We start from the raw sequence: 5912 nt of genomic DNA, 5'->3' as shown, positions 1-5912 counted from the left end.
TTTCATTGAGCCACACAGCTCGCCATCGGAGAAACACTGGTTAGAAACACGGAGTAAAAGGGGACCCAAAGTCTCCCAAAAATGATGATAAAATTTAAATGATAGTCCGTCAGATCCCGGTGACTTCCCGGTATTAAGACTCTTAACAGAGTTAGTTAATTCGTCAAGCGACAAGGATCCCTCGCACAAAGCGCGTTGAGAGGGAGAAAGGGACTTTTCAACGGGTTCTAAACAACGCTGTTTAAAAAACGCGTCAATAGGCTCATCAGTGAAAAGATCTGAATAGAAGCGCACGGGCGCACGCTCAATTTCTTCACGCGTGAACACCTCTACATCATCAGAATTAAGAATAGAAGAAACAATAATTCCAAGTTCGAGTGAGGCCTAACAGTACGGTGAAGCTTTTATGCGCGATTATTCGATCGGAGGTCAACCGTTGTCGGGGGATTGGGCCCACACAAGGACAGAGAAAAACTCTGACCAGGGTGGGATTTGAACCCACGACCTTCGGATTAGATCACCGCCGCTCTACCGACTGAGCTACAAGGCCAGAACGGGAGCAGGCCGTGGGTATGTGAGATGTTATTCACAAGGACAAATTCGGCTCGGCCCAAGCCTAGTTTAGATAATCATTAGCTGTTGTCCTTCAGTAGCATTTTGTGGTTAATAACTCCAAGTTCGAGTGAGGCCTAACACTACTGTGACGTTTTTATGCCCAATTATTCCATCAGAGATCAACCCTAGTATTGGAATTGGGCCCACACAAGGACAGAGAAAAACTCTGACCAGGGTGGGATTTGAACCCACGACCTCTGATGGAATAATTGGGCATAAAAACGTCACAGTAGTGTTAGGCCTCACTCGAACTTGGAATTATTAACCACAAAATGCTACTGAAGGACAACAGCTAATGATTATAGAGGAAACAATATTACGCTCAAAGCGTTCACGTTCAAGCTTAAAGAAAAATCGAGTAGGCCTTTCTCCCTCCTCAAGCCACTGAACTCTAGAACGGATTTTAGAACCGTCTAACTCTTCCAAGGTAAGAGTCTTAAGCTTATTTTCGAGCTCGGAAATTTCAGGACTAACTGAGGGATTACCAGAAGTAAGCTGAAGTTTTATCTTAATAATCCGGTTAACGTAAAGAACACGCTCGTGCGAGAGATCCCTGCTCTTTTCCCTGGCAAAGAAAATTATCTCAGAGCCGCGTAGAGTTTTTAAAAAAGTTCCACCAAACTTTAAACGATGGAAAGTGTTGCAAGTAATTGGATAAATGATTGATACAATTCGAAATATAGTCGCAAAACACATCATCGTTCAAAAGTGAATTATTAAACTTCCAGATGCCAGGACCACGGAGGTTATTCCTAGTGGGCTGGAAGGAAAGGCAAACAAAATCATGGTCGGAAAAAACACGAAGACATGAAGTTCTTAGAGACAAAACATTTATCTAAACGCGAAGCAATTGAAAAATCCGAATGAAACCATGTGCACTGGCACAATCTCGGATGAAGCTTGCGCCAGACATCAATTAAAGAAAAGGCTGAACGAAAATCAGTAAGGCACTTAGCAGGCACAAAGTTGCCGCCAAACTTATCAAGGTTGTGATCGTAACAATCATAATCACCAACGATTATTAAGACATCAGATGATAAAGAGTATTCATGCAAACTTCTGAAAATCAATTTCTTTTCGACCAAGTTGGTGGGAGCATAAATGTTAATCAAATTAATCCTTAGATCGTCAAGTTTTAACAATAGACTAACAACCCTCCCCGACGTGTCTCTTTTCCAGCGACTGACGTTGCCGGAAAAAGATTCAGAAAGGCAAGTAAGGACACCACCTTGTTTGCCTACAGCAGGAGACCAAAAACAAGGTCCACGCCAGGCACAAGAGAAAACGCGGAAAACCTCAGGATCAGTAATCTGCGTTTTCTGAAAACAGGAAACGTCATAAGAGGTACGAAGACTATCTATGAGATAATCTTGGAAACGCTTACTGAAACCACGAGAATTTAAGGAAATACTTTTGGAACTCATGAAGGGTGAGGGTTCTTAGTCTTTTTACTAGAACTGACCGGCATAGGCGAAGTTGATTTACGCGCAGGTGGACCATCTGTGAAGTCTAACCTGGCAGGCTTGCGTTTCGGTGCAACTCGAGGAGGTGGAGGACGGATAGGAATCTGTAATGGGCGCATCGGAACTGTAGGGCCAGGATCCTCAGGAATCTCCATCGCAGCAATAGCTTGATCAGAAGCAGTAGAACATTGCAAATCAGCTGCAGCGATAAGCTGTAGATCAGACAAAGGAGAGCCAGAAATGATGCTCGACGAAAGAGAAGGCTCTTGGGACAAAGGAATAGACAGGGACGGCGATTCAACAGGCGAAAGGAGGGACTGCGAGTGCTGCTTTTGGGTGTTCTGGGACAGTGATGAAGGTCGACCAGAAGATGGCGACGGTGATGATTGCGATGAGAGGAAAACACAGGAAGGTGTAGGAGGTACATCAGGAGAAGACTGCGAGGGAGGCTGTGAAGGAGGAACACCAGGTAAAGACTGCGATAAAGGTATAGAAGGAGGCGGGCCATAGGAAGAAGGCTCATCAGAAGGAGGCTGCGGGAGATACTATGACGGTCGAGACTCTAGAAGAGGAGCAGGAGCAGCATCATTATCACCAGTGTCAACTTTTTCAGGGTGCCGCCACCGAGATAATCTACAATCAATGTCGTAGTGGCCGTCCTCTTTGCAAATACTGCACTTGATTTCTTCTTTACAGTCACTGAAGGTGTGTCCCAGTTGGTCACAGTTAAAGCATACCACGTTAGGGCACACCTTTGCGACATGATCGGGATGATTGCACTTTCTGCAAGTAGGGACCTGTCCCTTGTGTTTGACTCTAAGAGGCTTCCTGCCGAAGCGTAGGAAGGATGGAATCGACTCAGATAGCTCCATTCTAACAACGCGTGTTCCTTTCTTGATGCCCTCATAGCCCTGTACATTACATCTGCGGAAACCGAGGACAGATCCATAGCGGCCGAGACGATGGGCCAGAGCTTCATCAGAAAGCTCGAAGGGAGTATCATACACGACAACGAAGGTACTAACACGTAGAAGATGAATTACGATGACGACGGATAAAAGAAGATTTACGAAGGAAGAGATCACGGCACTCACTGGTGGAAAACGTCACGGAAACAAAGCCATCAGGATTACGTTGGAGACATCTGACCGCAGCATCACGGATACCACAGTTCTTTAGATCGGCAAACACTTGGGATAAAGAAGTGTCCTTGTCGGAAAGAAAAATGTGCCGTACACGGTCGCTCGGGCAAAATGTTCAACGGATGGATAGAATCCTTCTCTGCGTCTGCTACACTAAAAAACCCAACCAACCAGATACGAACACGACCCTAGAGTCGGCTTTCGCCCGACTAATGAGGCAGTAATGCTTTAACTGGCAGTTTGATAGAATTTCTTAACTTGTACTCTTCCTACAGAAAGAATCATAATTTGAATTTCGTCTTCAGGCCTCGGTTGTTCAAAAGATGGATAGCGCTATCCACCGGATAAATCACTATCCAGCGAATAAACACTAGCAAAACCAATTGAGTTATCCAGCGGATAGAGATTTATCCAGTAGATAGCGCTATCCACTCTTCGAACAACCGGGGCCAGTATTGTAGGATAGTTGGACATACTCGTTTACAACAGGAATGTCGATGTCTCTCTCTTGCGTGATAGCTGCAAAGTGGTCAACACCTTTCGAATGTTCAATAACAGAGCGCACATCATTTTCGGTAAAAAGAAAACGATGCTCTTTGCTTGTTACATGAGTAATACGCAGAAAATTTACATAACAATGCGTATCTGATGTTTCCCCTATGGACTAAGTATTTTTGCTGCAAGTTTCACTCATACTTCAAAATTGTTCCTCTTTCAACAAACACAGACTTACTGGAATGTTAAGAGTTTTCTAATGCACCTGTCTATTATACATTACTTTAAACAAAGAGATAATTAAGACTGCCATCGTATAAAGTTTGGGCTACAAGGGTATGTGAGGTTCAGACCAGGAAATTCAGCGATCAAGGAACGTGTTTGCCTAAACAGGAAACAACAGATCGAACAAGATAAAAATAAGAAAGCTAAGCAAACAAAAGTATTGCTCTCGGAAAGGAGTTTCGATCTTTACAGCGTGCGTAGTAAAACAAAGCTACTTTAAAATTCCTCAAGCCATCGCTTATCAGTTTGAAATTCCGACATTTTTCAGCTAACAATAAATTTTTTTAGGCAATTGCCAGCTATTAGTTAGTAATCTGAAAATTTTAAATTACCTTTACCTTTCAGAAAACGCGGAAACAGGAATGTCTAAAGCATTTGCACTACTTCATACGTCCAGATTAATTTAGAATTTGGCCGGATATATCAGCGTCTAACTGACTATGTGTTATAAGGAATACGAGAGATCATGTTAAACAAGAAAATGTCAAAGGCCATGAAGATACGTGGTCGCTGAAACACAAAATAAAAGATAGATCAAGGATAAACCCAAGGGAGAAAAGAAAAAATTAAGATTTGCCGAAATTGCCTTGCTGATACTTCTTCTCCCATAGCACCTTGTCAAAGTGTGACAGTTATATATGATAAAACTGATACTGTTAGTTTGTTTATTTGCTTTTTCTTGCAAGAAAAATATATCTCCATCTTGAAAAAAAGATTAGACGATTCTCTCGAAATAGAATTTGATGTTGACATTTAACGGAACTTCTCCCCCTGTTAGCCAAGTAAAATGCTGTAAAACAAAGTCAACAAACAATAGGAAAGAAAGAATTAATAGATCAATTCTTGTTGTATGGTACACTATACGTAACTTACAAATCCATTCAAATCGCTGGACAAATTCCTTAAGTTTGATTTATGGGAGCTAGATAAACACAGAGGGAAGTAAAAAGCTTTAAACGTGATAGCGGATGAAAAACAATTTAGTACTCTCTGGGATAAACTCACTGCTCACGTTAAACACCAATAACAATGAACGCTCATTATTCCAATGAAGTTTATCACATTTTATTTGTATATAATCTCTGAGCTACAATTTTACATCAGTTTTAACATTTTACATTTTACTTGATAATGAGGTCATGGAGACTTCGAAACGTCGTAGTTTTACCGTTAATTTTTGTTATCAAGCTCACTGCTGTCGAATAAATTCTGTGCGTGCGTGCTCTTGAATTGACACGAGGTCCAGGACGATTCAAGATCGTAAGTCGGGCTGTAGCGAGACGTGCTGTTACGAGTGTTAATTTGAACATTTGCGGTAAGCATCGGTTCTAAAAATAGCATGTGTGATATGTACATGCTAAAAGATGCATGTATCAAAGAAATACCATGAAACTGTTATCGGATTGATATATATAAATATAAATATATAGAGGGCTGTGAGAATTAAAACATGGCTACACGATAATTGCCCTACAGGCCTGTTTCGTAAGGCTTGGAGCCTCACTCTTCAGGAGTTTTATTCACACTGCTGCGCACTTATATTTATATCACAAACCTTACGTAAATTTACATACGTGTTGGTGTTTAGGTGCTAAGCTAATTGTTGGCTAGATTGCAGAAACCCGGCCCACCAAATGTCCTACTTAAAAAAGCTGCCACAGCGGTCCCGCAGTCGTGTTTAACAATGCTGCTTGTCCGCAGTGGCATGGGACAGAAAATGATATTCATATAAACAACTCTGTTCCTAAACCGGGCATTCTACAATTTCTCCACTTCTTAAATTTCATTTTGTTGTTCCGTTAACTACACTTTTCACGAGATTGTGTGAAGAAGAAAGGATTCGTTTACTCATTATGCCTAAGCGCTCGTTTCAGTGATTAGGTCTAGGCACTCTCCTAAAATTTTAGCTTTC

This window comes from Montipora capricornis, chromosome 9, assembly GCF_036669925.1.
Source record: "Montipora capricornis isolate CH-2021 chromosome 9, ASM3666992v2, whole genome shotgun sequence".
Taxonomy (NCBI): Eukaryota; Metazoa; Cnidaria; class Anthozoa; order Scleractinia; family Acroporidae; genus Montipora; species Montipora capricornis.
This window is presented reverse-complemented; position numbering follows the sequence as displayed.